Source organism: Passer domesticus, chromosome 1, assembly GCF_036417665.1.
Source record: "Passer domesticus isolate bPasDom1 chromosome 1, bPasDom1.hap1, whole genome shotgun sequence".
NCBI classification, from domain to species: domain Eukaryota; kingdom Metazoa; phylum Chordata; class Aves; order Passeriformes; family Passeridae; genus Passer; species Passer domesticus.
The window spans coordinates 154,052,571-154,066,803 of NC_087474.1; the positions used below are offsets into that span (position 1 = coordinate 154,052,571).

General features: G+C 44.4%; 1 protein-coding gene across 5 annotated transcripts in view; it reads right to left on the bottom strand.

Annotated features, from left to right (window-relative positions):
• Positions 1–14,233, bottom strand: part of ST3GAL1 (ST3 beta-galactoside alpha-2,3-sialyltransferase 1) — a 92,766-nt gene that overhangs the window by 23,723 nt on the left and 54,810 nt on the right. The window lies entirely within an intron of this gene.

Here is a 14,233-nt window from a genome sequence, read left to right on the forward strand (position 1 = left end):
GCAAAAGTGCAACTGTTATCATGAAACCTCACCATTTTAACCCATTTCTGTGCATGGCATAGAGGCAGGACCTCCCTCACTGCCTCACCCAAATGTGCTGTTTATCCTGACAGGAGGGAAGCGCAGCTGCAGCATCCCCAGCTTTCCTGCTGGCTCCTCTCCTGGGGATCTGCAGGAGCTGCCCCAGGCCAAACTGCTTTTCCACAGGGTTTGACACAGCACCGTGGAAACAGCTTGGATTTTAGAGGTGATGTGTAAATATTGACAGAGTCCCACACAGCCAGTTCCGAAAACAGGAACCTCAGAACTCATTTTTTTAAGCCTTTTGCCCCAGGTTTCTCCTCCTCAGCACATGATGGGCAGCATGTGCCCTTCAATTAGCTGCTGTTTGCCAAATGCCTCGAGATTTATTTTAAGTCTGGCCCCTCCACATGCATTTATAGGAGCTCAAGGGCTGACAAGTGGGTCAGGCAGGATAACAAAGGGCTGTATTAACCCCAACTGCTTGGGCTCCTTGCACCAGCAAATCAGGGACCCATCCTGCATTCACTTTAATGTTGCAGAGGGAAGTTTTTACACTGATCAGAAATCTTCTGAAGTATTCCCGGGTGAAATTCAGGAATCCCAACCTTAGAGACGCTTTGGGGATGCTGCCACTGTGCCAGAAAGGGATCCCAGAGAGCAGCCCCAGCGCACAGCCCATCCATGCCAGCTGCTCTCTGCGCTGCACAACAGCCCTGAAACATTTGCTTTCCAGCCTGGATGTGGTTGTGAGCCTAAACAAAAACACAGCCTCCAACAAGCCCGAAAACATGCCGAATCCCAGAAGCAAATTGATTTTCCATTTATGGAGTGGATAATTCAAGAGCTGCAGTGCTGGCGGGTCAACCCCCCACTGCTGTCAGCGCTGGGCCAAGTCAGTATTTGTAAACACAGCTCCTGCTCTTCTCTTGTGCTTTTAAGAGGAGAAGGGAGAGGGATTATCCAGCCTTTCTTGGCAAAGCCTAGAAAATGGAGTATAGTCGATAAAACAGTTCTGGCCTCCAAAACAAGCACCCACCTTGCCACATTTATTTATTTATTTATTGTAGCTCAGCTAAGGTTAAATTTATATTTATAAATCCAGGAGGAAGAAACCCAAACCAATGTTTACACAGTGGGCTACAATGTCTTCAAATTCCTAATCAGCCTGTCTTTTTTAGCATTTGATGGGAAGGTAAGAAACCAGACTTCCTAAGGCACTTTTTCCTTGTTGATGTGAACACTGGATACCGTCTTTTAATTCTTACTACTTACAATTTTCTCTGAATGTTCATGCTTCCTATAGATACTTATGATAGAAATATATATAAAAATGTATACACACATGCACACATGCTCACACACACACATACACACTATACATATATATATATGCTGACAGAAAGGCTACAGGGACTATATATTTGATTTAGGGCCTGAGGAAAAGGATGACTGAAATGAATGTAAAACCTTTTTTTTTTAGTTCAGTGTGACTTGGAGTGGTTTTTTTTGTTGTTGTTGTTTGGTTTGTTTTTTGGTTTTGTTTTTGTTTTTTTTGCTTGCTTAAAACACCTGGAACATCCAACACAGACATCATTACTTTTATTCTTCACAACATCTTGTACCACATCTCAGATTATACCTGTGTCTGTCTCCTTTCCTCTGCTCACACAAGATGCATAAATATTTGCAAAATATTTCCACAGGATTCACCAAGGTAGTGGGAAGAGGAAGGTCAGGGACTGGTGTGGGAAACCATGCAGGGATGCCAACCCCAGCTGTTGGGTATGTTTCACTTCTGGATTCTCCTTGTGATAGTTAAATTAAGGCATTACAAGTAGCAGGACACCAGCCACAGTCCTTATCACCATCCCTGGCATGACCTCGGCATTAGCACATCTGTGAACAGGCTATTTTGGCCTCAGACCCAGAAACAATTTCTGGGGACTTAAGGTGGGGAGATTTAGTGCCCAGCCCTCTCCCAGCTACGCTCCCCTGAGAGATAAACAGAGCTGAGCACTGCATGCCTGCAGCTGTGCCTGTGTGCAGAGATCCCAGCTCAGCCCGGGCAGGCAGCAGCTTAAGCTACCTTAAGTGATTGGGTGCTTAAGGTCTTATTTCTGGTCTGGATTTTGCCTGCTACCTTCCCACTGGCTCCTCTTTTAACCATGTCATTGTCCCCGTGTAAGGCTCCTTTGTGCAGCCCGGGGCAGTTTATTTATAAACTGATAAATAAATGTGATGTGCAGGGTGGGGAAAATGCAAAGGGTCATGTCCCGGGAAGAGCAGAGAGGCACATCCAGAAGAAGAGACAGGTTCCTCCAAATTCTGTCCTGAGTGTAGAAGTGGGTCCAGGGTGATTAAATGGTCCTGCGAGTCGAGCTTAATCTTCTGTCTATGTTTAACGTTGTAAAAGATACCAGGTTCAATCAATTGTGATTATCCTCATTATCTTCTCACGTTTTAGGAAGAAGGAAACAAGACCTTTTTTGTTTGGTTGTTTTTTTTTTGTTTGTTTTGGTTTTTTTCCTCCTCCAAGACAGATTTTATTTGCATTGTAAACTCACAATTTGAATACTGTCCCTGGTTCCCTGCCACTCTGGTAATTAACAAAGATAAAAACACATCGGTTCAATGGACTAATATAAAGCAATTCTTAGCACCTTAAGGAAGTTTTTTTTAATTTTTTTACAAATGCAATGTATTCTCACTGCACTTGTCAGGTTCTTTGACAAAAGCTCATCTGCACACCCACAAAGGAGCACAGAAGGAAAAGGGGAACCCAAATTATGCCCTGCAGAGCTGCTCCCAGGCCCATCCCAGGAGCCATCAACTGCACCAGCCCAAAGGAGCCTGGGGACACAAGGGCAGGTGGGAACCTGAAACAAGAAGGGACACCCTGCCTGCATCCCTGCCAGGGCTGGCCCTGCACAGCCTCAGCCTCAGGCATGAAACTCGCCCAGGTGAGTCAACTCTGCCTTTGGGACTCAGGTATGTTGCTGCCCTGGGCATGGAACAGCTTATGGGGTGCAGGGGAAGGGCATTTGGGCATTACACAACATCTGTGTGGTCAGCCACACAATACGAATGGTTAATAGTAACCATTGTGTAATGGTTATTTTTTATTTCTTTTAATGGGTGGGCCTTAGACAAAATGCATGAAGAAAATAATAATGGGAAAAATTGAGAAAAAAATCACCATACTACTACCACTCATCCCCCACCACTGTAAATGTCCCAGTATGTGTTTGGCCCTTTTTTGATGCCTACTCTCCTAGCAAAGAACTGCTTTGTACCAGCACCATGTTGAGGAGATCTTTGTTAGCCTGTGTTAGATGCTGGTGGCTCAGGAGCCAGTTTTCCTGGTCTGTAACTCACATTAAAACCCTAGTGTGAAATGCACTCTCTAGTTTGAAGTTGCCAGCATTTTCCAAACACAGCAGGTCAGGCAGAAGAGCACAAAGGCAGCAGGGAACAGCAGCACCCCAGCACAGAGACATTGCCAGTGTTCCATGCAGGGCTTGAACAGCTCAAAGGTCCCAAAATCCTTTAGACTCAAAACTCACATATCCACCTGCCCTGCCAGGCAAAGGACAGCGTGACCTGCTGCAGCTCTCTCATGACTGATGGTGGCCATCACACAACCTTTGCACATCCCACAGTATTTTACAGCTGGAAACTCTACACTTGAAGGAGTAAGTTCAAGATTTGCTGCAATTTTGGCTTCAAGAGGATGTGCTGTGCTAGAAAGGCCTCAGTGGCAGAACTGCAAGTGCCCATTTTCAGAAACACAGCTCAGACTCCTGCCCTGTAAAACCCACAGAGATTAAGTAGTTTCTCAGCTAAGCCACTGACAGCTATAATGTTATAAATTTGGCAACACTGACAGTATGTCCCTAAGCATCCTTTCTGCCATTTGAGGACTTTTTCCTGTTCACACTTCTTGTGAGCAACTACCTGAGCAACCCTTGGTCTCAAAGCCCTGGCCTGGGAGGTTAAATCTTGCCTTACTGAACCCACAAGGGCCCAGAGCAGCCATGAAAGATCTTGTTCTAGGACAACACAAAACACATCCCTGGAAAAACACACATAAATTCACACCCCAGGTCTGTGCTGGGCCTGGAGGGAAACAATGGAGAGAACTGTTTAACTCCAAACCACAGGCTTGTCTGCCCTACCCAGGCTCATCACTGCCTGCCTCCCCCTGACCAGAGCTGGCTGACATTTAGAAATGAACATTTCATTGGTCTGAGACCTCTGAGCTCTTGCTCTGTGAAACAGAATGTGAATTACAGGACAGCCTGGCAGGCAGTCAGAGTTGAGCACAGGGTGAATCTTAGCCAGATGCTGTTGGGATCCCCAGTCAGACCTCTGCTCCATGCCCTTCAGCTCCAGCAGGTCAGTCCCACCAACCACTGAAGGCCTCATGGAGAAGGTGCTGCCTGTGCCCCAGCACAGCCTCTGCCACTTCAGCCTGTTCCATGCTCTGGCAGGCAAAGGTGAGCCCTGCCCTTATAGGGCACCAAAAGCCACCACACGACACAATTCTGGAAAAACACAAGCTGCCACATCCCTTTCCTTTCTTCCATCCATCCATCCATCCATCCATCCATCCATCCATCCATCCATCCATCCATCCATCCATCCATCCCTTAATTACGTTATGGATTCCATAAGTCCTCATCCCTGGAAGTGTTCAAGGCCAGTCTGACTGGGGTCCTGAGCAGCCTGGTCTAGTGGAAGGTGTCCCTGCCCACAGCAGAGGGGGGTTGAAAACAGATGATCTCTAAAGTCCCCCCCAACACAAACCATTCCATGATTAATTAAAATCAGATTGTGTTTTGTCTCCCAGAGCTCACTGTCTCTTTTCTCCTGCCCATCATTAAATCCTCACAGAGATGGCATGTGTGCTGCTGTCCTGTGTGCTCACAGTCAGAAAGGCAAACCCAAGTCTCACCTGCCATTTAATCAGGGAGAAAATGATCTGTAACTCTTCTGCCCCATCACTGACCATGCTGAGAGGCATAAATCTGTTTGATTTATGAGTGTTTTTGATTTCTGACAATATTTTTGACATTTGCCAGTATCAAATGGCATCGCAGCATTGAAATCAGGCAAGGTAGTTGGTAAATCTGAGTTGCTCTCAGATTTATTAAAATGTCCACTCCAAGCAACTCAAACTAATCATATCAACACTGCCTGGAAAACAAAAGCATTCAGGAGCATTTAAGCCATGAGAAAAAGTAGCTTCAGAAAAATTTGAATGCAGCAGCTCCTCCGTGCTTCTTGAATGTGAAGCCAGCTATTGGGCAGTGTTTCATCCATCACAGTGAATAGAAGAAAAACTGGAGATGGTTTATGGAGCGTAACCTGTACAGCATTTTAGGTGCCAGTGATCTGAAAAAAAATCATTACCCACTTGTGCCTCATCAGCGAGCAGTTTGGCAGCAGGCTGGGGCTGGCCAGGTCAAAAGGGAATCTCCCTGGTACTCTGACACAGCCTGCCCTGCCTGCATGCATAACAGGTCTGTGAGGTCAGGGTAAGCAAGCACGTTTTTGTGCTAGATGTGAATGGGATCAAAAGAAACTTGGGTGGGGAATTTTCATTCTGCTGCCTCAAAATAAGTATTTATCTTGGCAGACTTTATAAAACTTGTTGCTGAGTGGTCTGGGAATGAAAACTCCCTTGCAATGTTTGAACAAAGAGCTGGAGGATCTGGCTTGGAAAAGGTCACGAGTCTGCTCTTATCCTTGGGTGTGGAGAACTGCCATCCCTGCCACGTCCCACCATGGTGGAAACATTTCCTCCTCCACCACATCCTCCTCCCTTGCATTCCAAGAGTTCACTCCTGCAAAGGCTGGAGAAATCACACTGTTAATACCCAGGATTAATTGTGCTGTCCTCCATGGGCTACACTGTGTACTCATGACTTCAGGCCAAGTAGGAAATTTTGCTTTGAATGGGACTGCAAATGCCATGAAAGATTATCTGGCTCCAAAATGTCCTTCATGAGGTTCAACAAGGGCAACCCCAGGTATCAATATAGGATGAAAAGGTTGAGAGCAGATCTGAGGAGAAGGACCTCTCCTATGAAGAACAGGATGAGACATCTGGGTTTGTTCAGCCTGGAAAAGAGAAGCCTCTGGGGAAACCTCAGAGCAGTTTCCCAGTGCTTAAAGGGGGCTTAAGAAAAGCAGGGACTCTTTAGTACAGCCTGTAGTGACAAGCTAAGGCAAAATGATTTAAAACTAATAGATGGAAAATTTATACTAGATACAAGGCAGAATTTTTTGCAGTGAGAGTGGTGGAACACTGGAACAGGTTTCCCACAAGGATGCTAGATGCCCATCCCTGAAAGTGTTGGAGACCAGGCTGGATGGGAGTCTGAACAAAATGATCTAGATGAAGATGTCCCTGCCCATGGCAGAGGGGCCCTGTTGGACTTGATGATCTTTAAGGGTCCTTTCCAACCCAAACTTCAATTCTATGAAGATTCTGCGAATCTGTGACTCTAAGAATAAAAAATGCTGATGATCCATTCTATTATCCCAATAAATTCCTCCTATTTGATAAACCTCATGTCCCCTACCACCATCTCCTCACACAGCACCTGACTTCCAGCCCTGAGAGAGGAGGTGAAAGGAGGGTTTGTGGTGGGGGGAAAGGGTGGGGAGAGCCCAGCTCCCTCCACTGGTGGCACCAGCTCTGCAAGGATGGCATTCACCAGGGTATCACTTATCACCTAGAAACACATGAATGTCTGGGACCATGGAGATAAACTCATGATCAATTTATTTCCACTGGGAACCATAGCGTGAGTAAGTCACTTTTTATATAATGGCCTTTTGTTACTGCAGCCAGGCTTGGTATCATGCCAGGTTCAGTGAAGGAAAGCACACTAGTAATGCACCACAGCTTGCCAGTGGGAGCTTGGTCTGAAGTTCTCCAGGTCATTACCATGCCAAGGGAGCACTCAGCCTCATCCTCATACCAGGAAACAACCATGAGATAAACTGGGAGAGGCCAGGGAAAAGGCCTGAATTTGTTGATGAATTCAAACCTAACATGCAGCTCCAGTGCTGACCTGTTTATGGTCCATTCCTCTGGCTCCATCCTCTGTTCAAGTATTTTCAGGACAAAATAGGAGCATTGGAATGACAGAACTGTCCAGCCAAGTTGTGAACAGTGGCATTTATGGCCAAGAGGTTGGAGTCTGCCAGGTCAACCAGTGATGTGTTGAAAAACAACAGTGGAAAAAGAAGCTGCTGGTCAGAATGTCTTCCACAGCCCCTGTCTTGCTAGAAAGTGATTTTGGAGGAGCCCCACCTCTTTGCACACACTCCATTAATCAGAAAATAGCACCTCTGCTTCCCTGGGGCTACTTCATTTTCTTTCATATATTCCAAATCACCTTTCCCACAGACACATTGATGTTTTAAATGGCAAATATATTATTACAAGTTTTTAAAAAATACTCTTTTCCTTTCTTATCCTGTAGTTTGCAATGCTGGACAGACAGATAGGTTTAACCTACTGGATGAGAACTTTTCTGTGGTGGGCCAATATTCACCATGGGTTGGGGTGGGATTTTTTTGGGCTGCATGCCAAGAGTCCAAAGGTGGGACAATGAAAAGAATAACTCCATGGTAAAAATCCTAAACTAAAATTCACTCACTCACTAAAATTTATTCACTCTGTGTCTGTGAATTGCTCTACTTCAAAGAGTTCTTTAAAAACATCCAAGCAGACAACTGGACACATAAAAATTGCTGTTTGATTCCTGTTGACAAACTTTGATAGCAAAGTCCATGGTGGACAGACTGCCCTGGTGCTTCCACATCCTTCCCATACCATTACGTGATTTGTAGGCTGTGATCAAAGCTCTGCTGCTCTTTGCTTGGAAAAGAAGAGTTATCAAAGGGATTTCCAGGACACCTATGTGTGTTTGCACCTAGAAGAATTTTTAAGTGGTTCATGATATGACAAATCTAGAACCGGTAGCTGGTAAGGAGTTTCTCAAGCACAATTTATTTTTATTTCTGTCTTGTTTCAAATCAGTTTGTCAAATTTAAATCTATTTTTCATCTTGATTTGCTGTATTAAGAAATTTTCAAAAAGAAGGCTCTTTGACATTTTAAATGAAGAAAATTACTTTTCATTTTGCAAAAGTTTTTTTTTTTCTGGAAAATGTGTAACTTTTGGTACTTAAACAAAAGCAAAACATTTGGAAATTCAAAATAAAACAAAACCACCACCACCACCATCACTGTCCAAATACAAAGCATTCCTTTTACTCCTTGTCTGAGAAAGGAAAATAAAATCAACTCTTCTTTTTACTGTTAGCTTAATGTTGGGATGACTATGGATTGTTTTTAAAGTCTTGCTAATAAAGACAGTAAGAAAACTACTTTCATGTAATTCAAGTACACAGTGACTAATTAAAGATAGCAGCAGTAGTAGAAACAGATGCAAACTAAAACTACTGAAAAATGAATCCTGTAGCTGCATTTATTTTTATAGGATTACAGGTGAGGATATAGGTTCATTTCAAACTGTAGAATACTCTGAACTAAAGGTGTGTAGTGGGTTGATCCTTCTGGGTGCCAGGTGCCCATGCTGGACACGGGGGCAGCTTCTGGAAGCTTCTCACAGAAGCCCACCCTGTAGCCCCAATCCCAATCCCACTACCAAAACCTGGCCATGCAATCCCAATAAAAAATGGAGCCCAACCACAGGTGTTTTGCTACACCATTATGAGTATCCAGCTCAAAAATATTCACCAACCTGTTCCTTGGTTAAAGCTGTAGGGAAATGTATGTGGCTATAAATACAGTTGTTCGTGACTTCAAAGAATGTGTTGTGAGAAACATTAATTTCTGATATTAAGTGATTAATGCACTGCAGGGGATGTCATGGCATTACAATTCTGAATGCCAAGAAAGATTAGATGGTAATGATGATATTGATGATATTGTCAATAATCCCAAGACTCTAGGAAAATCTAGGAGAAATGTTTCTGTGCCCATGTGAGCACCTCTGACTCTCCTTGCTGGAACTCCGGCCCTGAAGCAATACCAAGCAGTTGCTGGCACTGTGGGGCTGTTAAATAGAGCTCAGCTGATGGGATCCTGTTAAACCAAGAGCATTTCTCTCACAATCGATGGCTCCATCTGACACAGCACTGCATTAAACATTTATTCATCGCACAGACTGAGCTTGCTCTGGGGAAGATTTAATGACACCACGGGGATTTTCTAATTCATTAACCTCAGATTTACATTTAGTCTTTATGGTGTCAAACAAAGGTGTCAAACTACCCACAATTAAATTCAGAGGTGTTTTAGCATCTGTGCATAGTCTGGACCTGGCACCCACTGCAAACCTTGCAAGAACAAAATAATACTTCCAAGTTTTCATCTGCTGTGCATACTATGATATGTCTGGCAGCCACAAAAAGTTTACAAGAAGTCCATAAATAATAAAATATATTAGAGATATAACTAACAGGTCTGATAATTCATATCCTGTGTTACAAGGCAGAATTGCAAATCCATTGGTGGCCACTTTAATTGATTGATCATTTATGTCCCTAATAGGTGTACTTGACCTATTTGGATCCAGCTGCACTGTGTGCTCTTGCCACCAGCCCAGACATCACCCAGGCTCTGGGTGAGGTTCCCACTCCAGCTTTTGCCCTGCATCTACAACAGAGGTGACAGTCAAGAAAGAAATGAATGACTGAGGCTGCCTTTCATCCAGAGGACTGCTGGATCTCAGGTTGTCTCTGATACCTGATGGATACAAGCAGCTGCCCAGAGCAGGGCACATGAATATGGCCCTTCAGCACACCACTGGTAGAAGCTTTGCTCTGAACTATGTGGGAGCCTGGCTACAGAAAAAAAAAAAAAAAACAGTGAAGAAGAAATGTTGTCTACTTGTCTGGACTTTTTTAAAGTGTTTTTAGAGAAACAAAGATTAGCATACATCAAAGTGGCACACAAGAAGCTTCCCATAATCCTGAATATGAAAATATGTCAAGAGCTGCATGCAAAATGGATTTGCATACATCAGAGCAGCACATACAGCACTCAGCTGGGCATCCTGAACTGCATTAAAAATGGTAATACTGAGGTTTTGGATGCTGATAATTGAATGCTGGAGAAACACACATAGACATGAACACAACTATGGCATCTTTTCCACTTGTCTTACTTGGATGGCTAAAACATAAACAGGGAGTCTGGTAAGGTAACCAGCAACACTGAATATTTAAGGGCTTCCTCATTCAAAGAGAAATTAAAAGTTATCACTTAGCCATACAAAATTAATTAGCAGAGGAAGCTTCAATTAATTTAGAACTTCATTTTTCAATTCTAAAATGGTATAATTGATTTTGTAAAAGGAGAAATTTTAACACAAGAAAGTGGTGACCAACTCAATATTGTTTTGGTCTTGCTCTCTGCAGTGCTGCCAGCATTCTACCTAGAAATCAATCTGTATCAGGCCAGATGCTGTGGAAACATCACCCTGATTTTACCCTTTTACCCATGACAAAGAGTGGCAGAGTGGAGATCTCTGTCCTTTGGGCTCCTGATTATTGAATCAGGATAGGGAAACCCTGGCTGCTGACTTTTCCCCAATAATACTTTCTAGTTAGTGACACATTAGAAAGCCAAGAACTTCTTCTTGTGCATCAATAAAACAAAACACCAGTCCAACATGTGCTGGTTTGGTGCTTGTCAGAAACCTCAGCTTTAGCCTCAGTGTCACTGTCCTGAAGTGACCATAAATGTAAAAGCCCTCTGTCAGCACAAAACCCACAGCAGGGCAACATCAAAAGCTAAAATCTGTCCTTGGGTTCAAGATCACACCTCCCATTCAAACACTGAGAACAGGATCCCACACTCACTGCAATCGTCTTTCCCCACCTAAATCATCCCTCCATTTTCAGTGGGACAGGGAACCTTTTCTTTGGGAGTGCAAGGTTTTGTGCATATGACTATTGCAATGAATGTGGGATCCTGTTCTCACTCCAATGAAAAAATTCATGGTAACTTTAAAATTGGAGTTTATTAAAATGTCACACTTGCTCTAGAAATAAAGCTCCTGGCAAGTTTTAATGGGCACACAGTTAAAAACTAACAGTCCCCAGTGACCATAGGCAGCAGAGCCTTTGGGTTTTGGGTTTTCTCTTAAATAAGCCACCAATTTGTGTCCAAAAGCTTGCTTTAAAAGTGGCAGCTACAAGATTTTTATTTGTGTTTTGCCTTTACTAAGGAAAGGAAAAAGAAACTTTTAATTAAAGTCTCTCTAAGATTTGAAAGGAAATGTATACCAAGAAACTCTGGGAAATGTGCTGTTCTGCTTGGCTTGGTTTTAAACAGGGTAATATGTTTTTAGTCTTTTTCTACTACGCCTCTCTTGCTCAAAAATAAAAAGTGAATGCTGAAAAATAATGACAGCATCCAAAGGGAAGTCATTCCAAACAGAACTTAGACATTCCCAGAGGAGAACTGACCTATGACTTCTTATGGAGGAGATGCATCAGCTGAAGAGCACCATTGTTTTTAATTTCCTCTAAAATGAGATGTGACTTCCCAGCCCCAGAAGTGTTGTCACACTCAGCTACAGGGGGATGTCCAGTACTTGGTAAGTGCTGTTGCTGGGGAGTTTCCATCCTCAGGAGAAGAGGATGGATACCAGGGGTTGCTGTCCCGCAGTGGATTGCTTTGTTTGAAAGATGAAGTTTGAAAGATGAAGTTTCTTTGTTTGAAAGATGAAGTTTCCAAGTTTCCAGTTCCCAGCATCACTGCTGCCAGGATGTTTCTAAACTGGCAGCTGATGGAAATTGTTTTCATTTTGCAGCCTCCTGTATTTCTTGCTTCTGAATTTCATTGTTCCTGCCCTGGTTTATGTGCATGGCAGATTTGGTGCATCTCTCATCTCCTCAGTGAGGAAAGTGCAGAGACACACGGCAGTGAGGCTCACTGACAGCACATGGAAGCAAAGTCATCTTTCCTGAGTTTTACAAATACCTGCAGCCATTTCTGTTCATGGAGCTACCAGCCAGAACTGCAGCCAAGGAAAAGACTGCTCACCCCTCAGAGAGGTGCAGCTCCTGGCTGACACCCAAAACTGAGACGGTTTGGCTCTAATCCTGGACATTTGTTCATAGACTCGTGGGAGGCTCAGCTGGGTGAGGTGCTGAGAGGTTTCCTCCCATGCAAAGGCAGTGCCAACCAGTCACACATAACTAACAGAGGACTTTTTAACTCCTTCTCCACAAACAACCAGTACAGGAAGTTGTCTTGCCTCTCTTAAGTGATTTGTTATCACTACCAGATCATAAGACAGCAGCAAAAAATGTGTTTCCCCAAACTCTTATTTAACGGTCTTAAAGGACTGAAACAGGAAACTGAAAGAAGCCCAGCCTGCAGATGAAACACTGTGCTGCCATCCTCTCAGTGCTGAATAAAAACCAAACTCTTTAGGATCACCTCAGAGCATCGTCCCCCTGCAGAGTCTACGAGCTGAAGCTGCACCCTGGCTTGCACAGCAGTGCAGGGGGCAAGAATCACAGGATCACTCAGGTTGGAAAAGACCTCTGAGATCAGAGTCCAACAGTGAAGCCAGCATTGTCAAGTCATCACTAAACCATGTCCCCAGGTGTCACATCCATATGTTGTTTGAAGATTTTCAGGAATGGTGAAGCCTGTTCCAATGCTTGACAACCTTTGTGGTAAAGAATTTTTTCTTCTTATCCAATCTAAACATACCTGGCACAGTGTGAGGTTGCTCCTTCTCATTCCATCTCTTGTTACTTGGGTGAAGAGACTGACCCCCCACCAGGTTACCACCTCCTTTCAGGGAGCTGTAGAGAAAGTCTCCCCTCAGCCTCCTTTTCTCCAGACTAAATGAGCCCAGAAAGAAAAGTCCCACTGATTTTAGATACAGGCAGCCTGGGAAATAAGCTCAGCCTATTTCAGGACATGACTGTGCTGGGAAAGCTCGGGAAAGTCCTGGGATGCCATGGTCCAGGCAGTCATGGGTGGAGGAGCAGGTAGAGTGGGCAGACTGCACACAGACATCTGCACAGAGCCCACAGACTGCAGGGGCCAGGCTGCACTCCAGGGAGGCTGGTTTTGCTCTCATGCAGCTACCAAAATAGCTAAAGCATGTTTCCACAACTTCCTTCCTTTCCTTCATCCTCACCTTTCTACTTCAAGGTAATGGAAGAAACAGGAGAAGGTACAGGAAAGAGGATTGGCCTGGATTAGCAGGGAGCAGGAAGGGTGTGGGAGCAGGTTTACTGACCTGCTGACAGGGCTTACTGCTGGAATTAACCCCTATGTGGGTCATGCTGCTGCGTGCAGGGGGGACAGGAGGCACACAGGGATGCCCAAACTTCTGCTGGTCTGAAACAATCTCCCACTGAGATAAAACCTCTCTTCTATGGCAAAGGATAAAAAAGGAGAGACATTGCCCCTCTTCCTCCCAACAGCTTTTATTAGGATCATGGAATGGTTTGGGTTAGAAAAGATCTTTAAAGGTCATCTAGTCCGACTCCACTGCAATGAGCAGGGAGATCTTCAACAAGATCAACTTCCCCAGAGCCCCATCCAACCCAGCCTGGAATGTTTCCAGGGATGGGGCATCTACAGCCTCTCTCAACAACCTGTGCCAGTGTCTCACCACCCTCCTCATAAAAATTTCTTCCTTATATCTAGTCTGAATCAAAACACTTTTAGTTTAAAACCATTACATCTTGTCCCATTCTTACAGACCCTTGGATGTGTTTGGTGCCTTCTCCAACTCAAAAAAGTAGAGCTGGGTCTGCAGTAGCATCCATGGGGTGAAACATGATTTACAGCTCAACTTGTTCAACACAAGCAGAATAAAAACAGGATTTGCTTTCAGAAACAACCTTACAAAACCCGTGGAGGTGAGCTGCACATCTGGTGGCCAGGCTCCCCAGCACTGTCATAGCAGACAGAGCAAATCAAGAAGTTTTTGCAGCCCCACCAGTGCTACTGGGCAAGAATAAAGCTCCTTCATGTCCAGAGGCCTGTCAGCAACATTCCCCCTGTGCAGGTGAGGTTCCTGTGGGTGATACCTTCCCCAAGCCCACACAATACAGCTCTGAGAGAGCACATGTTCTCCTGTCCCCAGACTATCTAGGCCTGGTGTGCAAAGCCTTCGGCTTGACAAGTG